At 41.2% G+C, this 25,756-nt stretch overlaps 1 protein-coding gene across 3 annotated transcripts in view; it reads right to left on the reverse strand.

Annotated features, from left to right (window-relative positions):
• Positions 1–25,111, reverse strand: part of grik4 (glutamate receptor, ionotropic, kainate 4) — a 245,855-nt gene extending 220,744 nt beyond the window's left edge. For 2 of the 3 annotated variants that reach the window (XM_079580066.1, XM_079580065.1), the window contains exon 1: positions 24,417–25,109. The gene's annotated coding sequence lies outside the window, so the exon portion shown is untranslated. Of the gene's footprint in view, positions 1–24,416 lie in introns of all 3 variants that reach the window. The other variant, XM_079580067.1, reaches the window with a different exon arrangement.
• Between the last annotated feature and the right edge of the window lie 645 nt (positions 25,112–25,756).

A 25,756-nucleotide genomic window follows, 5' to 3' on the forward strand; every position in this document is an offset into this window, starting at 1 on the left:
AACAGTTAAAGCTATATGTTCGCACCACGCCACAGATTTATTACTAAGAAATCATATTTTGCTTTCAGTTCAGCCCTACTCTAAACAGCCCAGTGCACTGCTGCAATCATTGAGCAGATTGATGGTTGACACTGGAAGGTAGTCAGTGGGAGCCAGAGTCAAGCATCATTACTGTGGCCAAGCACCCCAGGTATGTGGTTAATGAGAGTAAAAAGAGAAGTGTGCATGTGGGCCCCTCACTCAATGAGTCTGAGTAATGTCAAATAGTGAAAATAACAAGAACTGATTACCGCGCTCAACATCATCAAGGAGTCACACTGTGTCTTTTAAACCATACAAATGTGCTATTGAAGCATTTAAATTAAGCAAGTTGGCTTCAAAAGGGCATGTGCTTGTGTTAAGTTAACAGTGTACAGTGTTCAAAGTACAGAGAAAGTGACTGTGTTTGAAAAATGACTTTAGGAGAGTTTGGAATGATGATTAAGGGCTTGGAAAAACCTCTGAGATCGAGACTCAAAATGTGCACCACAGTTTCAGTGTGCTTTCATTAAACTTGCATGTAGCTTTATGCCTGGAGGAGATGAAACTGAGAACTAACCGCTCCTAATAACTGCAAAGTATTCCTGTGAAACAGGAGTGCAGCTCTGTAAAACTGTAGTTGGTGTAGTGTCTGGTACAGTGGCACAGACAGCTGTGTGACAGGCTGTTTGTTAAATATACTCTTTTCACAGGCCGCTGCTGACACCACTGTACATTAATCTCGCTGTCACAGGGCCCATGAATGAGGCTCATACACTCACAAAGTTGAAGAACAAGAATATTGGACAGGCTACATTTCAAGAGATCTTCAGCTCAAACTTATGACTTTGTTCTTTATTAATTAGAAAAAAAAATAATCTGAGTATAAAACCATGGCCTGTTGCAAATCATTAAGCTCAACTAAAATATTTAATTGGTGTCATTTTGATCTTGGCGGTCGAGAATACATTAACAAAAATATTATTGACTACTATTATTGACCTTTGCTTCTGTTCAAACAGAACTCATGAGGCACATTCTGGGCAGAGTTTTCAGGCCTCTCTGGAGAGGAGTCCAAGTGTCCAGAGCTTAAGATGCAGGGACTGATATGTCAGTGCAACTATCAATAAGAACAGACCGAAATACTTTTGACCGATCGTTATGGAGTCAATACTAATAATATGAACATCATGTCTATAGCTCACCCTGCCCTGTGTGAATGCACTGTCAAACTTTGTACTTTACAACATTTCAATCACCATCTCTTTCCTTTTCATTAATATTATCAACTAAGGACACAGTCACAGCCATTTCTCTGAGAGCACATAGGTCAAAACTAAGATTTATTAAACAGCACTTACACTGATGTCTATAAAAGAAAACCCACCTGTACAGCTCAACAACAAAGGGCAGCTTATGTAACACTGATCAAAGAACACTCTCCTCCACAATTCATTGCAAAAAATAGCTGTTTGGATCAAGTACCATTTCTAAGTTTATTTCCATTCATGGTGTAGCAGAAATAGAGTTTTTGTTTTGAGCACCAGGACCTTGCTTACCAACAGGTGATATTTGAAAAGATTATAAAATAGTCAAGTAGCTTCACTGCACCAAATAATTTTAATTGCAGCTCAGGGGAATTACAGAACAATGTGAGCACCAAAAGGCTTAAACTAATAGGTTGACTGGAGAGCTAAGTGGAAAGATATGTTCTTATTGTGATTTACTTATCTTCTTTTTATTTTATGAAAATCTCTAAATTGTCTCTAAAAGGATGGGGCAGAGAGTTAGCCTTAAGTAAATTATATCTGTTATCTATTTGGTTGCAATGTTTTCTTGAACTGTCTGTCGTTGTGAAAACCTGGATTTAAATCTTGCAACATGGCCGAGATAGAGGTGATTTACGCGCACAGTGGTGAAAGAGGACAATAAGTAAGTTGACGTTTGTGTCTGAAGGGCAGGCTGTGTAAAAACCTGCCAAAACTCGCGGTTACAGGTTTGCCCCGGTGACCCGTAAAGAAATTATATCTTCATAACATTTGCATAAAACCTGTGTCACTTTGCGGTTTTACATATCATAAAACAATATTCTTGTCCTTGGCCAGAGTCCAGAGTCCATACGCGACATAAAAACCAGGGTCAGGCAAAATTATCATTGTTATAAACCGTCTCTGGGAGCGACTGGAATTTTGAAATGGAATTAAGTTTAATAAGGAAAAAGGCTGACAACCATTTTTCTCATGAATACATTTACTTCGCAAGGCATTTTAGCTCTGCTGTTGCATCCTATCACAAAGGCCCAGTGGGATTTTTCTTGTAATTCTTGTAAATATATTTAATGCCAGTGGAATGGGATGAGCACATTGAAAGGGGTGAAAACAGCGCTCGGAACACAGCAAACACACATCAAATGACACTGTGATGGGTTTCCTTATGTAAATCCTCAGCTTTTCATTCAGATCAACATGCCTTTGTCACCATCCTCCAGGTAGCTGCTCCACCGTGCACACGGCAGTCACGGGCCGGAATCCCTTGGTGAAAATAAGTCCATGTTCAGTGCAAAGAGGGATTTAGGAGAAAATGTCAGCTGGACTCATTTCGGTGATAGAGGAACGTTGAAGTGGCTATTAAAAAGTGAAACAGGCTCGTTTATCTTGCGCCTGATAGATAGAGAAGTCGTTTTTTTATTCACAGCAATTCTTGTCAAATCAAACCAATCTCGGCGTATAGCACTTCTTTTCAGCAATTTTATGTCCTTCGTGACGGGTTGTGTTCGTGGCAGGCGTTAATCTGTTGTCATGGCTACATATGAGTTCCCAAACTATCCAAAATGAGCACTCGAATCCCCCATGTGTAAAATGTTGTTGGTGCTTGTGATAGCTTCAAGCAGCGTTGGCGCCAGAGCAAACTGACTGAGGGTATGTCAGAGTTTCAAAGGGTGCAGAATCGAGATCCTCGTCCTCATATACATCGGGATGCAACTAAAACTGAGGGTGCAAACATTTCAGAATGAGGTTGCTATCCACGTCTTGGCGCCCCTGTAAATCCGGGCCTTATTTCATATTTGTTCAAACTTATTTGACTTGTTGAAGTTGATGTGTTACCCAGGAACACGAAAATGTACTGTTGACATTCCATCTTTCAACCTCCATTAGAGAGCCCATGGCCAAAGGGTCACGGTTTTAGAAAGAAATCTACAAATGTTGAACCTTATTGTTGTGAGACAATGGGTCCACGAACCGGCCATTTTGAGGCATATTGCCGATTCAACTGACGGTAGTTAATTTGTGTAGAGTTTTTGCCTGTTGTCTGGTTATATAGTCCCTGTAATTCCAAAGATTTACAGAAGATTTACAGAGAACAACCGAGATATTAGACATAAGCCAAAACAGAATTTTGGCAGTGAAGGAAAGACAAAAAGTACATAGTGCATTATGTACATGGACAAAGACAAAGAACATAACACTGATCTTTAAACTAAGGCAGCACGATGCAAAAAGAAAGTTGAATGTTTGATAAGAATAATATTATTCTACTGTATGTTACTAAACCATTTCGAAACGATTCAGTATGTTCCCTTGAATTCAAGCTAAAACTGTAAAAACAAGGCTAAAATGGAGCTAAATTAGGACCATGACAATTAAAACATTTGCATATTTCAAAGTTGCCATGCCTTTGTTCTGTAGGCTGTTCTTAAACGGTCAGGTGGACGATGTTGGTGGTTTTGCGATGCATTTCCTTGCTAAGTGGATCTAGCATAGCCTAATATTACAATAACGATCATTTGGCGAGCCCTGTAGAACTTCTCTTAATGAGCTTGGAGGGAGAGCCATTGGAGAGGCTAAAGGTGGAAGTGCAGTCAGTGTGGTTTCTGATGGAGACTGTGGGTGCTGCTGGCAGCGTGTCTGCCTCAGTGGTGGGAAGTTTAAATGACTCAATCAGCCGCAGCAAAGAAGGTCAGGCCACTGTGAATGTGGCCGGATCATGTCCCAGTCAAACTAGTGCAATAGTCGCATCCGATGACTCAGCCGCTGTGAGCTGGCAGTCGAGCAACAAATGGGAAGTGGAAGTATTAAAGCAAGCAGTGATTAGCAACAAGTATAAGTATGGATAGATCTAAGTTACATTACATACTGTAGTTAGCCTACATATTTAACCTCTTACCACCCGCCTAAAGTCTCCTCTTTGGCTATAGGCCAGTGTAACACCTCATTAGAAATATAATTGTCGCTGCATTTTTGTTACTTTTTTGTTGAGTTTTTGTCACTTTGTTACTTTTTTACGCTTCTTTGTTGGGTCTACATCATTGTTTTTTTCCGAGAAGCTTTTAGATATGGGTAAAGCCAAACTGGAGAAAATGTGATCGGTTCAGGTGGGGGTTAAGAGGTTAACAACATCGGAGGCCAAAATCGGCTCTCCATCCAATGATGGAGAGCCTCAATCATCTTGAGGGAACCTCTGTACCTCAAGATGATTTTGAGGTATATCCATCCATCCATCCATCCATCCATTTTCTTCCACTTTCCCGCTGTTGGACCTGCCCACATCACATTGCACCAGCCTATATGGCTCCTCCTGCAGGTGGTGGGCCCACGGAAGGACGACCTCACGATTCAAACCGGGTCTGTTGGTCTGTCAGAAGAGGCTTCTGAAGCGCTCTTTGTCTGACCCATCAACTAGGACCTGGGAGACACTTCCAGGGGCACGAAGCCCCCGACAACAGTGCTCACAGGATCATTCGGGCGCTCAAACCCTTCCACCATGTGGCGGTTCCAGGAGGGGGATTTTGAGGAATATTATTACACAGGTCAGAGATCAAATGCCTAAGTACTCTGGAAATGTGAAAAATACTGTCAATTCCTATAAAATTTCTTAGCAGAACACACATTTAAGTGGTGCTTGAGTTTGGAGGGTCCGGCCCCTGGTCTTTTGATTAAGAAAATCAGCCCTCCAGTAAACTTGCCTACCCCTGTTGCATAGTCACAGCTCAACAGGTCATGATGGAAGGATACTGTTTTCTTGGTTCTTAATGCAACTTCTTCTATAAATTACTGACACTGAGGATGGTTTTGCGCGTGCAACATTATTGACCATCGCAGCACGGTAAAACGACCATGTTGCTCCATCAGCCATCTTTTATTTCTGAAGTCAAGTCAAAGAACAACAACTTCTCCATGGGCAATAAGGAACTGCGCCCTCTGTGACTAAATTACGTGTATTCTTATTTCCATTGTAAATAGTCAAATTCCCAAATGTAGTTTTGAATCAAATTATTTCATATGAAGTGAATGTGGTATAAACATGAATTACTATAAGCGTTCAGGTTCAGGTTGCGCTTGACATACAGGTTTGACACATGTCAGAAAATTGTTATATACCATAGAGCCTTTACACAGCAGCGTGACTGAAGGAGATGCATTCATATGGCAGACATCTCACACGTGAATGACCCTATCAATGCAAAGCAGGGCTCAAAGAGCATATGTCCAACAGGAAGGCGCCACATTTGTGACAGAGTGGAGAGGAGATGGATTTGATCATGTGACAGCTCTGAAAACTCAGACGCTCAGAACATGACACTTACCCTTGAGAGCATTCATCTTGATAAGGCTCATGTCATCTGATGTGAGGGCCGCCTTCACATGCTCCAGTCTATATCCACCAATACAATGCAGTGTGGGTCAATAAGAGCTCTGAGAAACGTGTGTAATGGAGTGATGCAATGATGGACAGTGGCGCATTTCCTAATCTGCAATTATGAATTAACGCACCTCTTGCCATTACAATTTCCTACAGTGTCATTATAAACTGCAGCGATTTGTTTTAGCTGTTAGAGAAAGCAAGCCGTAGCATCTGAGAGCTGAATAAATGCAATGGAGTCTTCAAAAAAGTTATGAGATTTATTCAACCTAAGAAAAGACAGTCCGACGCCTCCACACACACTGTAGACATCACCCAGGAGTCTGAACCACTGAGCCACAACTAGAGTTTGTGGCTCTTAATAATTATTTACAATTACAAAAAAAATGTGTACTGTACGAATCTATGTTATCACGATATGATGTGATATCATGATTCACCCTTTAATTAACACTACACACTACGCCGCCATGACAATGCCTCAATCATAGACTGTATATATAAATAGACAGGTCCTCCTCACTCCTCCCCGTTTACCACAATGACCACGTTTGAGGCGGAAATCGCGGCGGATTTACAGACTCCTCCTCTCCAGCTCTGATGAAGCATGTTCCTAAAAGGGCATAAGAGCGGGATCTTCACTGTAGACTCTGCCTTTGTGTGATGTGTAGTTCGCGCAGCTCCAATGCTAACAGTCCTAACCCAGTGTTATCACAGGAGGAATATCTAGCTGTATCAAGTTCCCAAAAATTAGGCACCAGGCTCTAAAGTTGTTTTTAACGTGTCTAAAGATCAATGCTTTCCAATGGGGGACTATGGAGGTACAACAGCAATGGCGGAGCAATGGCGGAGCAATGGCGGCCTCTAGTATCCTCGTCACAAAGCAGAGAGAAAGGAGAAACTGGTCAGTGAGGGATGGTGGACAGCTCCCACATGGTGACACTTACAAAAACACAAGCTCACGAGAAGCACAATTATCAAAGCAATAATTATCAAAGCAACAATTATCAAACCTGCGAGGAAGAAAATGACAAAACCAGCAGTGTTATACTACAACATGGCGCTTTTACTTTCTGTCACGGGGGTCTCTCAGACGCTCCAGGATCAATTGTTTGGAAGGTTCTCACTGCTGACCACCTGAAAACCTACAAAACAATTCATCTGGAGTGTTCTAGAGACCACCGTGATCAAATGTGAGATCAATAAAGTATTATCTTATTTTCTTTCTGTATACAATATCAATAGCAGAGATCTTATAATTGCATTTTCAATTATAGTTGTTGACAAAAGAAAAAATCCTCAATGGTGGGGGATATTACACACCGTTAGAGCGCGGATGTGTTCATAACGTCATGACAGGTCCTAAATGCCAGGTAAATGTGAGTCAGTCAAAGATCATTAAGTTTTATCGATCCCCTTGTTCTAATGTAGCTCGGTGCACGTCTTACTCTCATTGCCACCACTCTCTGGTAAATGACTTCACATGACTCTCCAGATCATCACAAGCGTTTTTTTCTCTAATCATCATGACAGCCAGTGGTTGTGTATGGACAAGAGAGCTCCTTAATGAATCACGTTAGCAGGACACACTGATTCACCGACGGGAGCCATTACACACCGACTGAGCGCCAAAGCTCATCAGGAGCCTGTGCCACTGTCCACACTGCACCATATTGGAAGAACGTTGCAAATATTTTTGATCGCAATTAGATTAGCCACTCCTGTATAAGATGAAGACAGTGCACATTTTGAACAACTTCAGAAGCATAAACATTTGTGAGAAGAATGCAATATGAACCTTCATTTCTTTTCCTGAAACACTGAAGAGGCACCAAGAGCCCCCACATTCTGGCTAATGGACGTTCACTGGAGACTAAAAGAGATGAACTGCTACTTCCCAGAAGATGGCGAAAGACTATTTTGGAGCGGATATATATATATATATATCAAATTAGATCCCTGTGATGATGTCCCAGTTTGGAGAAATTGTCATATTGTGATTTTTTTTACATTTGATGAATGTTTTAAGATTTAAAAAAAAAGAAAGATCATAATTGGTCTCAGCTTTTATAGCGCTTTTCTAGGCCCAAAGCGCTTTACAACAAGGAACCAGTCACCCATTCACTCTCTCATTCATACACCTGAAACTGGAGACAAGGTGGGTGAAGTGTCTTGCCCAAGAACAGTGGGCACCTTCAGGAGCTGGGATTCGTACCCCCAGACCTCCAATCATGAAACGACCCACTCTACCAACTGCACCACCGTCGCCCACAATTCAGTTCACAGTGCATATTTTGGAAATGACCTGAAAACATTAACATTTGAGAGATGCCTGAAAGATGTATAATTATTAAGTCTATTAATTCATATCAGGGAAAGTGCAAATTAATGACTATTTCTGTAAATAATGCATTACTTCATTCAGACCCACAGACACATTTAACCTCGTTCAGACCTTGAACAGAGACAGAGGCACTCACAGGGCAAGAGGCCAGCAGGGGGCAGTCTGAGTGTGCTCAGCACTCACAGCTCTGACTGTTAATGAGCCATTAATGTATTGCAAATGTGTGGTATGAGGTCAGAGCTTTTCCTGAGGGGGATGGCACCGTCCCCTCTGGTCGCCCCTGTGGTTCTGCCATGGGATGGTTGAGGGGATGTTGATGAACCGTTTGAGATGATAGTCCATTGATAACTTTATAGATCCTGCATAGAATATCTAACAGTTTTTTCCCCCCAGCTGAGTAATTTGTGTCTTTTTCTAAAATTTAATTAGAGTTATTGCAGTGGTTTTAATGACGGAGCTGAGGCCAGTGACCACATGGGTTGACGTTATGTGAATCAGAACAGAATACTTGAACATTTTAGCCACTAGAAATGTAAGGATGAACATGTCTGACGTTACTGAGGTTGCATTTTATCCAATTATTGATGTGAAATATGAATGATAGTTTTGAATCAAGGGACACCAAAGTATTTGTATTTGTGAGGGGGGTGTTGGATTCAGTGAAAAAATGGACTACTGTTTTAGAGGTATCTACAGTGGGAGGAAAAAGTGAGTACACCATTTGGAATTCCTCACATTGCTGCCTAAAGGGGTCATAAAGAATGAGTAAACAGTGTCTGCTTAAACTAATACAACTCAAACATCTACATTTCATCATATTTTTATTGGCCATAACATTCACAGGAGAGGGAGGAATAAGTAAGTGAACCCGGGAATCTGGCTGAACTGCAGCAGAGGTATGGTCCAAGATTCATCCTGATCGTTGTGCACGTCCATTCTGCGACTACAGGAAACGTTATTGCTGCCAAAAAACATCTATTTAATACAATGGCTCACTTACTTATTCCACGCTGTTCTGAATGTCTATCATCAACGTAAAAATGAATTCACAAGTTTATCAAGATATTTTGCAGGAAAAACCAGACAGATCAAAAGTGCAGCAGTTCAGCGAGATTCAGGGGGTGTCCTCACTTATTCCACGGTCTCCTGTGAATGTTTACATGTTATGGCCAGTAAAAATATGATTGATAAAATGTAAATGTTTGGGTGGTATTAGTTTAAGCAGACTCATTCTTGTGATTTTTCAATGAAAAGATACATGCAGTTCAGAACATGTTTTACACAAGATAAATCTTTATGGAGGGAGATGTTTACTCTAACTGTCATGTATGATGCTGTATCGGGTTCACGAGGGCTTTAGCGCTGAAGAGAGCATCCTTTCACGCTCCCATGAACATAATGTCATGCTTTGACAGTGAGTGAGCTGTATGTTTCTCGTCACTGTTTCATACGCCGCTTGTGTAACAATGCGCCACAACAGAATGTGTCACCACAGGCTCCCGATCTACATTCTGCTCTATATACGCAAAGACAGCTGGCTCATGCTTAAATACTCTGATGCACGGCGTCACAGTCTTCTTTTCAGTTTGAGCTCGACATGAGAAAAACAAATTAATTGCCTTTCTTTAAAAAAAAAAAAAATCCATCCCTGTGTTTAGCACGAGGCACCCTGCGATCAGACATCAATATCGGAGCAGCGGGGGGTCGGCAGCTAAACTCTCGCCCGCGGCAACACATAGGCTACCCATGAAGCATTGCACATCAAAACAAATATTTGGCTGGAAAATGTGCACTCACGTCAATATGAGAATTAGCCTTTTTAATGCGCCCCCTGGGGATAACTCAGGCGGTGTCACAGAGAAGCAGAAAGGTAGGGAGCGTTCAATCTCCTCCCCCCTCCCTCACTGATAGTTGGCTTCATCATGTGTGGTTACATCTCCCAGGGTTCTGCACTAATTTGCAAATAAATAAAAGATTATTGGCTCGAGTGTGAGGATTAATGAAGGCTGCTGCTGCTGCCTGTCTGTGGGGAGGTGCGGTCACTCCCACCCCATTCTCTAACCAGCAAAAGGAGCTGATGGACAGAATACAGCAGCTGGACTGGAAAACTTCACATCACGCACTACGGACACCAAGCTGTTCTTACCTGTCCACCCCTTCAAGAGAGCGAGACCTTGCTTTGAGTAACAAAAGAATGATCTAATCTCACTTGGCATTTGTATCGATACTTTTTGCCACGACTCAATATCCGCCTGGAAAGTGCAGAATAAAGAGAAGAAGAAGAAAAAAGAAGATCTCAATGATTTTGCGATACACAGTACTATATTGTGTCTTCTTGAGAAAGGAATATTGCTTCATCTAATGCTACAGTAACAATAGTTTGGAGATAACTGTGAAGCACTAGTGCATGGTATAAATAAAGCATTTTTGGCAATCATGCAAACAGACTCCTTCTGTTTCAGATTTGCTTTGTAAATACAGTTGTTCTATCAAAGCTTATTCTATCAAAGCTGCAAAAGGAGACAGATTTTAAATTTACTCCAAACCCCTTGAGCCATCTTGAGCCATAAGCTGTGCTTTAGTTGTGTGTTTGCCAAACGTGATCCAGCAACACTTAAAGATTAAAATTCTTGTGGCGTGGAAAAGCTTGAAGTTGTTCTCAGCCCTTGTTGACGAGAAAAGACACTGACAAGGACATGCCACGCACATCGGGCCGTATTTGATCAGGGAATCAAGGATTTGTGGCAGCTATATGTACATACACATGCCCATGTCACATCAAGAGGACTCATAGGTTAAAGGGGAGCTGTATATCCATTGTATTCAAGGCCTGACTTCTTGTTGTCTAACCTTTTAAATCATTTATTGCACCCGCAACAAAAACAAACATCATGCCTTTACATTCCATTATATTTCTGCGCTTCTGTTTGTACCATTCACTCCCTCGGTGTCCAGACAAACAACAAATGAAAAAGCAAGAAGCTGCGTCGTGGATGAAGTTGACACTAGGAGAATAGTGTTTTATCTTAAAGTGTTGATTAACGCTTTGGTTAATGGTGTGAACGATGTCACAGCAACATCTGCACCAGCGAGGGTTGAATCAAGCTAAAATTGTAGGTAGTGAGTAGCTTAGCCAAACCTTTCCAACCCAGTAATGCATCACGTTGGTCAGAATTGTGCACAGTTATCAAATGTTCCAATTTTCTTGACTTTCCAAGCATAATGCATTGGAAATGTTATACCCCTTTGCGTGCCTACACACAGCATGGATGAACATCGTCTAATGGGATGTCAGTTGAGCACTGCAGTTAACATATCTTTTTAATTAACTATCCCTTTGACGATTGAGAAAATGATTTGAGTCGTGTGTTAAATAGCCCTCAGGCAGTTGAACTGGTATTACTCCTCTCCCACACACGCTGGCATGATTCACTCCTCATAGTAACCATTAACTGACTGTGGTTCACTATCACATTGAGCCGCAGTGGTTCAGCTATTCCACTTTTTTTTATGCCTCATCCCACTGCTTTGAAAATCTCATGTATTGAGCATGATCTGGGTGTATTTAGCTGTATTTAGTGTATGTAGCTTCTCAACCTAAAAAGTCTCTATTTATTTAAAAAAGAATCATCACAAACCATCCTGCATTTCTTTAATAATATACAGTAACTACATTTTCTCAGACGTTAAACCAAGAGTTTCATTTAATTTATTTTATGCAAGCAATAATTTGTGTAAATCTCAATTCTCACTCTACTGTATATACTGTATCAGTCAGATTGTCAAGAAGCACAAATACAACTCCTACTTTGTTTATAAGAAGAGGAAACGTGCTGCTTAAAGGGACTATAAGGAGTTTAAAAGTGTTAAAATTATGTATTTTCCTCCCCCTACATGTTCCAGAAATGTCCTACGGTGTAGAATGAACCCAGACCTGTTCACCACAACTGCCTCTAAAATCCTGCACTGTCATTCAAAAAGGTCCTAATTCGGGTCCGAAGTGCCGTCATGCACGAGCTTAATATAGAAGGTGCAGTTATGCATATGACCTGAGGTGGCAGTAGTGAGTATAAAATGGCCAACTTGCCTCTAGTCCCTTTAACAGTAAAACAGCCTAAATGACAAACACTGTAATGAGTAGGTCATCAGTCACTAATATCCGCCAAACAGATGAGATGTGCCTGCTTTAATTAAAACAATAATCTACAGCAAGGTGCTGCATCGGCCACAGATCAGAGGTGGTCACTGTGCTGCCAGTGACCTGATGAAAACATGAATCTGTCCCTGAGGATCCATGGGCATTTGAGTGGACGACCACCCTATTACAGGTGTGTGATGGGGATAAATGGAGAAAAATGATGTCCAGTCAGGCGGACAGGACCCTGTCCCCAAGCAGTTGTTCAACAGTTTGATCTACAGCACAGGTCACCTTGTCCGCCCACTTACAACAAAAGCCCAGCATACTACGCCCAAATCAAAGAACATCGGCGACGGGAAGATGAATCATTGGGTCAATATGGCCAGGCAGCCTTCTCCCACCTCTGTGTGCCGTCTATACAACACTTAACCTTCATTGCACAAAATGACCAGACGCCTCAAGAAAACCCCAAAACATAAGTACATTATTGTGTTCACCCCTGGAAAGTGTGGCAGCATTTCTAACAATTACCTTTGAATGCAGAGACGCAGAAGTATTTAATAGCACTGTGAAGTACTGTGTTGCATTTAGATGGGTAACCTCCAGAGGTGGAACAAGTCAAGAGCACCTCTGAAACCCCCTATCTAATACACTGTTGGACAGTGATGATGAAACTATGCAACATGAGATGAAGAGGAGCAGCGGCACATTCATTATCAACAGACTCTGTTCTTAGTGCTGTCTTTGCACCATAAGTGAGAGAACACTGAGCAGCTGCTCTGTGCACAAGAGTCAGGCTGCGATTATTAAAACTAGTTCAGAATGAAAGTCTGATTTAGCACAGGGAACTACTTTTAAATAAGTACACCTCATTTAAAGATGATGACAAACAATTGAGAAAACCTTCACCTCACCACAGCAAGCCACATATTTTAGAGACAGTTACCCTGTGATTATTCTTGCGCTCCTCATAATGACAGCCATGCATGTATCCATCATGAAAAGCCATGAAATCCCCAAAGTTAAACTAAAAGCACAGCAAATTGACATGTTTCTAATTAAATTTCAGCAAAAATAGCAAAGCTGATGGACTCCTGACACCAATTTGAGATCCTCCTCAATTTGCATAAAAAAAATCCCACTGATGTGGTGCAGTAAACACATACAGACACAAACTACAAATAATATGCTTTCAATCATTTTTTCCCTAATGAATAAATTAATGTAATATATTAAACTGACTTGATAAAAGAAAACTGGGTGTATTGAGTAGCACCGTCATGCCTTAACCAAGTTTAACCGAACATCAGAAAAGTCAACGATTATTACATATAACACCGCACAGAAATGCAGTGTTTGCTGAAAACGTGGACCATCTACCCTGCAAAGCCTTAAAGGTATGTGTACTTTTGGGAGCAATAGTTCAATGTCCCTGACCTATAATGCAGTGAGTTTGCAATACAGGCACTTTCTGTTTAAGCACTGCTTGGCCCAATGCCCTTTAAACAAGACTTCCCCAAAAGGACCAAAGGCAATCTCAAGTGATTCATTATGGTACCACTAATAAAGTGCTTTACTGAGATGAAAAGCCCAAATAAAAAATAGATGCACGCTCCCCTCAGCACTGTTATTAACAGATCTAATCACAAAAATATGAGGAGGGTGTTTTAAAGTTCCTGCAGCAGAACGAAATAGCAATAAAAAGGTCTGACAAAAACATTACAGTCATCAGTTTGAGAAAATGGAAGTGCAGACTAAACATATAGTCTCACTGTGCAAGTCTTATAGGCTACAATACGGTATTTACTGCAAAGCAAGTCACATTTTAAAGTCCAGCACTCACCCTGCATCCCTATAGTGCACTTTCTGCAATGAGCCCTTGGTTTGCTGCCGAAGATTAAATAAATTCTGATTCTTATTGGAGATTGCTGCCATCATTGCGCGCATGTGGGCGTGTGTTCAAACAATCATACAATCACAGTATTGTAATTAGCTCTGTTGTGCACGAGGCTCCACAGAAAGAACTAATATTCAACTGCTTTACACAGCCAAACATCAGACAGCAAGGAGTCGTCTGCACAATGTGATCCTGGGGGCAAACGCTGTACAATCCACATTCGTTCACAACTCCATGTACGGAAAGTCTCTCAAGATGAAAATATACAGAGAGTGGCTTGTGGTAAACAAAACTTTCATTTAAAAAAAAACGGGGGGAAAAAAACATTGAATGAAGCTAGAATTGCCTGTTTGCTTCCACTGCTGAGTGAATCAATAGCAAAAAGCACAGTGTAGTGAGGCAGGTTGCAGAAGGCACCAGCCCACTGATCCCAATCGCCACCTTTCAGCAGATAACTCCACTACAGAGAGGACAGTGCGGTAATTGGCTGCAACAAACATGTCAGCCTTCAACACTCCCCCCTCGCTCTGGCTCCCTCTCCCCCCTCGAAGCCCGCTCATTAGGCTAATTAAGAAAAGGACACTAGCGGAAACCTGTTGTATGTGCTAACCGAGCCTCGATATATAAGCTTTGCACAAACGCAGTAGATCAACTTTAGCTAGCAGTCCATAAGTCAAATAGCAAAGTGCTCGGGAAGTTTGTTGCTCAATTATACACTGGCTGGGAGACTATAATAGGTCAGAGTGCGAGAAATGGAGATAAATGATTAAGTGTAAACACGTGACTATTTTACAACCAGCTAATTCCTCCACCTGCAGCCTACAATGTCAGGCAAACCTTCTGTGAAATGAGACCAGTTGATGGATTTAAAACATATGACTTTACCACTCAAAAGGGAACGGCACAAACATATTTAAGCCAAGGAAACAATAATGGGTTTAAATTATATCGCATGAACGAACACATACTGCAGTAATTATATTTCAGCTGTGATGTTTATGTAACTTTACAAATTGCTTTCAAAAGACAATGGGGACAATTAACTGTAGAAGTGATAAGCACAGAATTAATTTGACAGCTATTTCGGTGACAACTCATGTGGATTATACATTTATATATAGAAGAAAGCACTTTTACATTTTGGGTTAAGATGTCACATGAGATAAGTTGGTATAATAAGATAAAAGTTGGAATAAAATAAGATTTATTTAATGCATAAGAGCTTTTTACTTAAGATTGCCAAGGCCCGCAATGTATTTTGCTGATGCTTAAAGGTGAGATTTGAAGATGCAGTTCAATTGAATTGACACAAAAAGAGCATCTGTTGAAATCTGATCAATCTCAAGGTGCAGTAGGTTTATGCTTATAACTTAAAGATAAGAAGTCCTAAAACTGCCATATGTTTTTGCTTGGGCTGTTCAATTTTGGGCTGTTCTAAGTATTGCAATTGAGACATGACAATAATATGACCTGCTAAGCAAATACAAATATGTGTGTTTCACTAATTACAGCATTTTTACCAAAGCTTGAAGCAGTACAAAGTAACTCATGCCCCTAGAGGCCATAAGCGGCACTGCAGATGTCACAGCATGTTACGTTTTTTTACTCATTAATTGTCCGTGAGAGTAAATACTACGCTGACACAAAAAACAAAGGGAGAGAAGGATATTGTACATCCAATTACACAATAGAGATCTTTTTTTTTGTCACTCAAACTTGGCTGTAAATGCTGTTTAAGTGGTGCTAGCCCACAGTTAGCTGTGCCCATTAGCCTGTTAGCTTCTTCTTTGTGATTCCATTAGTGTGTATTGGTGACTTCGACCCGGTGGAAGAAAGCTGTAAGTGCGGTTTTCTGGCTGGAGACACCAGGGGGAGATGAAAGACCCCCAATCATCCCATCAATCCTTGTATTACGCCCAGAGGAACTATGAGAAGGATTTATTAAGGTCAATAAGTCACTTAGCTTTAAGTTCACCTTACATCATCTACATTGGTACATTTTTCACATTGTTACATTATGTTGCAAGCAGGATCTTTATAAGTCAACACAACCTATTTATTTTTGTCTTAAAATCACACATAAAAAACAACAGCATATGTATTTTTTTTTATCACTTCTCACAAATGGAAAAAAACATTTTGAACTCGCTTGTGAAGTCTGCGGAGCTTGTCACATCCAAGATGCCATTAACACCGGTGCAGTCATCAGGAAAGAATGAGTTCACAGATTACACTCGATCCTGGACCATTTGATTCAAGTTCCCCGACGGCGGAGGAGGCAGTGTGTCAGAGCCTTACCGAATCTCTCCAGTGGCTCTGTAACTCCGGCCGAGGCGGTCATCTGAATACTGATGTCCCGTTAGAACAGAGAGGAGCCGTAATCCCAGGGCACTGCACAAGGACGTCCTCCTGCACCTATAATCACCCTTACATGTCTTATCGCCAATGGTCCGCAGAACATGATTAAAATATGGCCAGGACATACTGCCGCCTCCGCACCTGGGATATGACCACCACCTTGTGTCGCATGTCAATCAAGCTAAGAGGGCCACACAGTCACTGGTGCACGACCTCCAGCTGCCAATTAGAATGAACCGGAAACCTTATGTGTAGCCTAGGTTGTAACTGTTTATTACACCATAGGTTTCTTTAATCCTGTTTCAGTTTAAAGGGGACATACCATGGATAATTGTTTGGTATGAACTGCTTTTAGGCACCTCAGCACTTATAGAAAATACTCTTGATGAGTAAACCTGCTTCTTTCGTTATCTCGTCTGTTGCTTGGAGCGCCCTCCATTGGCAGCAGGGGGAATTACATATGATAAAAAATGATTTTGTACGGACAACATGCTAACGAATTGATGGTGCGGCGTCTAGCACAGTTTGAGTGCAGAATAGCTCAGAACAGGTCTGGTGATGGTCTATGAGCTTTGAAAATGGAGAGAACCCTTCCATATTTAAATCAGTACTAAGTAACTCGTGCCCCTAGAGGCCATGAGTGCCACTGCAGGTGTCGTATCATGTTGCGATGTTTTACTCATTAATTGTTCGTGAGAGAAAATGCTACGCTGACAGAAAAGACAAAGAAAGAGAGGGATATTGTACATCCAATCACACAATGGAGATCTTTTTTTTTTTTTTTTCTCAAACTTGGCTGTAAATACTGTTTAAGTGGCGCTAGCCCGTAGTTAGCTTTACCCGTTAGCCTGTTACCTACTTCATCCTGATTCTATCAGTGTGTATTAGTGGCTCCGACCCGGAGGCAGAGAAGTTGCAATTGTGGTTTTCTGGCCAGAGACACCAGGGGGAGATGAAAGACCCCCAATCATCCCATTGACACTTGTATTACCCTCAGAGGAACCACACAAAGGATTTGTTAAGGTTAACATGTTACTTAGTACTGCTTTAATCTGTTAAGCATCAAACAATACAATTAACAGGATTACTCAAAACTAAGTGCATAACATTAACCAACTGCATTTTTTCTAGTTTGGCTTTACCCAAATCCAAAAGCTTCTTGACCAGTGTAACGCCTTGTTTTCAAAGCTAAAACCTGCAAAACTGATTTTTTTTTTTTAGGTTTTTTTTGGTCGTGTCTTTTTAAAATCTCTTTCCTTGTTGTGTTTTCGTACTTTTCTTGTCGCGTTATAATCGTGTTTTTGTTGCTTTTTCAACACTTTTTTTTCATTCCTTTCTTTTGTCTTTGGTTCATCAGCTTTTCATTGCATTTCCATTCATTGCTTTTAGACTTGGGTAAAGCCAAACTGGAGAAAATGTGCTTGGTTCAGGCGGGGGTTAAGAGGTTTTTAAAGCAGGTTCGTTTTTAGCGAGGGAGCAACATTGCAACATGGTCCAGAAACAGTCGATTTTGCATGATCTAACCCCCTAAATGAAACAATAATCTTTTATGTTTTTTTGTTTTCTTAAATATTCTATGCAGGACAGATGGGAACTCACAACTTTGAACTGCATGTCTGAGTTTTACGCTAGGATGCCTTATTTCTACATGACAAACAGAGAAGAGAAGACAAAAGGCAGAATGCATCAATTATAGCCATCAGTTTAATCTTAATGTGGAAAATCAAATCAAATACTTGTCCTGAAATTCACATCTTCCCTCTTTATCCTAAAAAAAAAGCCCACCCCATTTCCTTTCTGTAATACTAAATCAGCATGTCTGTAACTACCTGAGTGTTTAATTGGAAGTCTCTTTGACTAACACTTGTCCTTGCATTACCCCTCCACATGAGACTAATGAAAACCCACCAGGCGCCTACCATTCTCATTATAACTTTGCCAGGTCTGGAGATCTTGAATTGAGTGCTTAGAAAAATAGCCAATAGTGATTAATGCTAATAATAATAATAATAATAATAATCATGAGAAAGGATAAGTGTGTTTTTATGTTGAAAGAGCGTGTGAGATGCAATCGATCATCACGCAAGGGCTAAATGCCAAGTCCTCAGAAGGAGTTAATAAATCGAAATGAGTGATTTATTACAGCTCCCTAATTCAGTACTAAAATAAACCAAGTTGCTGGGCTTTTAGGAGGCCGTATTAACGTTACGTCTGCTACAAAGACCGTCGTGCCAAGTGCAAGGGAGCGCTGATCTAATTTTCATAATAAGGAGGAGGGAGCACTGAGAGCGGTCAGGCATCGCTAGTGAAAACAATACAGACTGCAGAACTGCTTTCAGCGTTCAGTACTATGAAATACCCATTTGGATGAGGTTCAAGAGAATATTGATGTTTGATAAAATTCACATTCGCAAATCACTGTGAAATGCCAAGCTGCCAGACAGACATGCCGGCTGACACGCAGGCCAGCCAGAGGGTAAAGGCTAGGTTTTTATCTCAGAAAGCACAAGCAAAGTCCTTTTTCTGTATGCAACCAATGCACTGATGGGGACACTCATTATGGACACTTCATTATAAAAGCCAAATTAGTCACAGTAAGGCGGACACATTATTGCAATATTTTGATACACTATGTTCCATTCAATTCATTCAATTAAAAAAGCGACAGCAATGTATTACCTCATCAAACTGTGTCAAAAAGTACTAAAATAAGGTTTAATTGGGGCTCAATGACTAAAATCCCACAAAAAGTAGACGTACTAAGCATTAGCCACTATTTCCATAACATTAACTTAACAATATATTGTGCTCTCATTACATCAGGTTTAGGCTCACAATCTTCACTAAAACGGCACCTAAGAAGTAGTGGCCGACCGATGTAGGTTTTTCTAAGGCCGATGCCGATATTTTGGGATGTAAATTGACCAATGCCGATATGCTCAGCCGATATTTTTGACTGATATTTTTTGCCGATTTTTTCAAATGTTTGGTCTGTAATCCTGTAAAAACAAATCCTTCGCCTTTCCAGCACAATGTTATTACTTTAGGTCAGGAGTAGGCAACGTCAGGCCTGGGAGCCAAATCCGGTCCTCCAGCACAGAACCTCTGGCCCCCAATATGATTTTGAGAAATACTATTATGCAAATAAGGGATCAAATACCTGTTAAAGTACACAAAAAATGCGAGAAATAGTGTCTTTTTATGGTGTATTTTTTAAATGTCCTTACAGAACATCCCACTTGGTCATATATAATGTAAAACAGTGATTCTCAACTGGTGGGTCGGGACTCAAAAGTGGGTCACGAGCCTATAGGGAACTTTTTTCAGTATTTTCCATCTGAAACTACACGGAAATCTGTTAAAATTTGTATTATTGGGTTGTTTTGATCATAATTTCAGTCTTAAAAGCAAATCTACGGCCTGTTCAATAAAACCGTGTGGTAAATACAATATTTTATATGATATATGACAAATTACAGTTTTATTTGGGTCACAGCATGTCTCCGAGCCAGACCACTTTAGAACCACTGATGTAAAACTTTGGCATTTACAGAAAATGGTTCTTAACTTTAGGCGACAATAGTGAGGCTCGGCTCTCGGTTATTTGGCAATGATGAAAATCGGCCCTCCGTGACGCAAACTTGCCTACCCCTGCTTTAGGTGATCCAATCATAGTTTCTGTCCCAGCCTTGATTAGTTGTCGATAGCATTAGCATTCTGTTGCTAACCACTGCATTTTGCGTGGCGATAAAAAAATACAACAGTGGAGGTTAAAACTAACTCAGCAATTGAATTCTCCAGATTCTGCATTTCAAAATGACATGCAGCATGTCCATATTTTCCAATGCAAGAACGGGAAGTCTCAGTCATTTTCGGGTCCCGGAAATATAGGCTTTTTTCGGTGCTAGATCGGCCGATAGTCGATAAAATCTCCAAATATCGGTCCGATATATCGGTCAGCCTCTGTTAAGCCAACAATTTGACTTTTTAATTACCGATCTCAATATTTGCCCGTGTAATTTAGCCTTATTTCCCTGTATCGCTCTCATCATTCAGGAGATGTAACAGGAAGTGCAGGTGAAAAGAATGGAGTAATAATGGTGAATTTGCCACATCCAGATGTTAGCACATTTTTGGTCATAGCTCAATAATGTGATGACGTGACAGTCCCTTAATTGTTTTGTCTTGTGCCGTTGGCAGCCGTTGACGTACATTAACTTCAACATTAACATCTATGACTCATCTCCAAAACGACACAAAGTATTAGGTGGAGGTTGGCTGCTATGGAAACAAGTATGGCGCAGCTGGGTTAGCGCTATATAATGGGAAGATAAAATTGTGCGATGAAAATTGCAATCGGTGGGATAAAACACTACGAGCGCGCACAGCCATGATTTACCTCCCTCATGTCAACTATGTGTTAGAAAGGACGGTAGTTAGTAAAATAATCTGAACGTTACTGATGTGGTGAATACATAAGGGATTTTTAGGCAACTGTGACATATATATGACATTTGAGTGTGTGGACATTAAAATAGAATAAGAAAACAGGAACTCAAGACCATTCAATTTACTGAGCACCTTCAACTGCAGACGTGTTGCAGACAGAAGAAAGTTGAAGTTAAATTTGACTTTAAGTTAGGTGCATGTGCCAAGAGAGCATGTGGTAGGGCACAGGTAGGTCAGGTCCCTGCAGATACTTTATCGCTGGCAGCCTGCCTCACAAATATTCTCCACGTCATTTATCACTGTCCAAACATTTGACAACTAGTGCAGTGGATATGGATCATTTTAGACAGTTTAGTCAGTTTCACCACTCCCAAAGGCACAATGTGCAGACACACAAGCAAACTGTCATGAAAAATGGAGAAGCAAATAAGCCCAGGAGGATGTGCTCTGTCCACACACTGTAGATCAGTGAATCCAGAAGGTTCTTGGAGCAGCCACAATGGTAGTGTGCAAAATGTGTTAGCTTTCATCCACGTAAAATCTTAACTAGAAGCTCCAACAAACCAAGACAAAACAAAAACATTGACTTGTTTTTGAATCATTTGTTTATCTGCCCGCTGTTGGTGTAGCATTGGAGGCTGAACCTGAAATAAGCAAACTTGTTCTCATTGTTACTCACAGTCACAAGGCAGTCTTTGCCAAAATTTGATTCAACAAATGGTCTCGTACAGAGGGCTGCGTACAGAGGATGCATTGGGGAGACATTACAGATATCTGAGAAGCGCCTCTCCCAACATCGCCATCAAACATCTTCTGGACTCTTCAGTGTATTTGCATATGAATGTGAAGGCCGTGGTTTTCCCGCAGAATTGGGTGTTTTTGTTAAGTCTTTCCGTGGGTGAAAAAGTGTCCACTTGGAGGGGGTTGTTTACAGTTCAAGCAAGAGTTACGTCATATTGAATAAATACAAGGTGAATGGCAGCATTATTCTCGACTGCAGGCATGATATCAGGGCAAATAAAGACATACAGGGTGAATGGAAACAGCCTATTATGTTCTGGGGCTAAAAAACAGGGGTACTGCGCACCACCAGATCTCGTCATATATTCCATGGTTTTTGTCTGTTTTTTGAGATACTCTTGGGTGGGTTTGGCTGCTGTAAACTAGTTAAATGGAAATTAGTGATGATTAGAAAAAGAAAATAATCCACCCACATACAATGTTCAAACTTAAACTCGTCCACAAATCTGGACGGTTGCCTCCATGATTTGGCATAAGAGCCATAGGTGTGGGGCGTAGCCTTCAATAAATTCAGATACAACACAATAGCCTGCCTAACCCTGAATCTTCCACGCAGTCCTCTAAAGCTCAACCTTGAGGGCTGCCTGCTAATGTCTCCCGTGTGTGGAGAGGAAAACCTGCGCACATTAGGATATGTGTTCATCTTGTGGAGGACGTTGTTACCATAACCTTGATCAAAAACAGCAGATGCAGCTGCTCAATGGATGGGCTAACTGTGACCTACAGGAGAGCACGGCTAAAACAGCAAGGTAGTTCAAAGCACTGTCAGACTCAGAACAACCTTGAAAAATAATCTATTTACAGCAATGATACATTTGAATGACTTTTCAGCAGTAATGGTTAATGGCGGTCTTACTGAGCGAGACATCATGACTTGTTGTTGTTCCTTTGCCTCCTCTGCCGCCTGCACACCACGGACAATGACCTCTGCTCGGAAGAGAAATAATCCACATTTTTAAATGCAGTCAGACGAAAAGAAAACACTTCTAAGAAAATAAACTGTTAACCGAAGGCCAATGTTTAAAATTCATAAAAATAGATGATTAAAGATACATTTTACTCAGTCATATTTTGCGTGGGTGCAAGTATTATCTTTTTATTATCTGTTATATCTGTTAGCTGCTTCTGACTTAGGCCTGTACTGGCCTTATCATGAACCCAATTTAACACTTTGATTGAAGTTATTGTAAACCCAGTACTTAGCAAACAGATCTACAGTAGTGCAGTAAGGATCAAGTTAAAAAAAATTATGTGACCAAGTCCACACACCAGTGGTTCCCATCCATAATTGGCCCACATGTACCAAAAAATGTCATATTCAAGCCCAACAAGTAGGCAAGTGAGTTGTATTTGTTTTTTTGTTTTGTTTTTTGCACGTAGACATTTACAATCATATGGAAAGATATTTGATTTGGACAGAGAGACAATCAAATACTTTTGATGTCCTTTGCCCCTTTTCAGCATGTCCAGGGAAGACAGGTGGAAATTAGCAGTGCTACAACCTGATACAACACATCTCTCCGTTCCGAGGTTAACACTGTCCCTGTTCAACTAAATAAATAAATAAAATAAAATAAACTAATAGAAGCTCTTGGGACTCTCTTGCAATCTCTAGCCCACGTATGTTGGCCTAATCTGCACCATGTGCACACCGCCCCGACCACTACAGCAGTAATCTGTCTTATCCTGGGTTAATGCGGTAGGACTACGCTCTTTTGGACACACAGAGGTCTATAAGTTACTTAAAACCTTTATCAAAACGTTTTTGAGGTATATCAATCAATCAATCAATCAATCAATCAATCAATCAATCAATCAATCAATTGTTTTGTATCGCCCAAAATCACAGCAGGAGTTGCCTCACAGGGCCGTTGCATATACTGTATGTACATGAACCTATAGGCACAGAAGGCACGATCTCATAAATATAATGCAGTTATGTTTGCATTGCATGAAGCTAATCAACACTGTCACCAAACCCTGTTGTGCTGTATTTGTGCAACATTTAACACATAGGATGATGTGTAAATCAAACAAAACAATGGTAAAAGTCATGAAGGTACATAGTTTAAGGTCTATCAATGGATCTATCTGTTTGTGAGGGCTGCAGCATGCAGAGCAGAAAGAGGAGGAGCTGTGATTAATGCTGAGATCAAAGTTATATTTAGTCTAATGAACCAGACCTAACGGGTACAATCGATTGCATTTAAATGATAATTATGCGTTACATTCCGGACAGTCAAAGACAATAAAAATAACCACAAGGTGGTGCCAAAGCTGAGTTTCACACCTTCTTAAAACCTCCACGACCACAAGTCTACAGCTGCATTAATAACTATAACTGTGACTCGTAATCTTGAAATGCTCTTTCACTAAAAAAACAACAACAAAAAACACCTTATTACTGCGCACAAGAAGCTTTGTTGCGTTTGGGCATGTTTTTAATTGTGGTGACTGTGGCAAATAAGCGTTCCAACATTAACACAGATGCAGGCTATCCTCTTTATGCAGGGATTGATATTCAGTGTAACACATGAGTCAAATCTAGGCTGTAGCAAACATGCACCATGAGTGTGAGAGAGCTGACATTATAGGCGCAACAGCCGCCACAGCCTGTGCCACAGTAAAACAAACAGGTGGCATTGCCAATGATACACACGTCGATTCGGGGAATGAAGCACCAACCTACGTCAATGAAGCAGTGGCGACTGTGACTAACAGAATCTGCTTTAATATATCTTAATCACTTAATCAGAAACTTCAGAGCTTACCTTGTCGTTTCCCACGGATCCGAGTTTGGATAATTCACTCGGCTTTAGGATACGCTGCCAAACAGATGCCCAAAAAGCTCAATAACTCAATTTCCCGGTTGCGCGTTGTTATCCTTCGGCGTTTACGTATAGCGAACCCTCTACTCTGGTAGATGAGCACGAGGTACCGACCAGGTCAGCATCTATAGTCAACTTGTTGTCTTGCTGACCCAATCACTTCTCCTTTAATGTGGCCAAGACCGACTGTCAACAGAGCAATCCGTATTTAGTTCCAACAAAATCCACCCCAGTCTGTGTTCTGAAAAAGCGATGTTCATTTCCCAGTCATGCAAAAATACTTTCTTTTTGATTACAGCCTCAAGTATTTAAATTCTGAAGATGCGACGCTGCGTATCCTGCATCTCCGAGGCAAGAGCGCACAGAGGGATGGCTTGCCACTAATTTTACTTCGTGCTGAGGTCATCCAAGAAAGGAACTCCTTCGTAAGCTCGTTTAGATCGTGTGTCGAAGTCGATGCGCCCTGCTGTATTGCCTATACACTGCCGTGCCCGCTGCGGACCGGTGTGAAGAGAGAGGAGAGGACAGACACACAGGCGTTCAGAGCGAGCGAAATCCGGTCTCTGAATCTCGTGCGCGCAGAGAGTGGAGCTTCATACACAGAAAGAAAGAGAGAGAGAGGGAGAGAGAGAGAGAGAGAGAGAGAGAGAGAAGGGAGGGAAACATCGAGCCTACGTGACAAGGAATAGTCGCTGATAGTAAAAACTCCGAGGTCTGTCAGAGTAGCGCGCGCTTCTTCGGCCTGCAGGCAATGAGCGGCGTGGCAAAAAAAAAAAAATTGGACACATTGCGGACAGATTGTCTATTTGGAGAATAGCGATGTGTGCTGGAGGGAAGGAGTGTCAAGAAATTAGGGGTGGGACAGGAGTGAGACCCTGCATGAAGCCTAAACAATTAACAACATTCCCGCTCTCAGCCGCGAGCAATGTGAGTGAGTGAGTGAGTGAGTGAGTGAGTGAGTGAGTGAGTGAGTGAGTGAGTGAGTGAGTGAGTGAGTGAGTTGAAGGGGCCGATGGCGCAGATTGGCAGCCTCGCCTCCGTCAGTCTACCCCAGGGCAGCTGTGGCTACAGTGTCAACAGCTTAACACTACTGGTGTGAATGAATAATGCATGAAATTGTAAAGCGACTTTGAGCATTTGAAAAAGGGTGAAGGTTAACTGTAACCGACTGCACTGTGTCACTGAATTCACCACGTATGTGTAGTGTGTAGCTGAGCGTCCTGTGTGGTTTTATTACGTTATTATCTTAAATCCACACGTTAGGGATTCCTGGTTCAATTCCA

This window comes from Gobius niger (genome assembly GCF_951799975.1).
Source record: "Gobius niger genome assembly, chromosome: 1".
Lineage (NCBI taxonomy): Eukaryota > Metazoa > Chordata > Actinopteri > Gobiiformes > Gobiidae > Gobius > Gobius niger.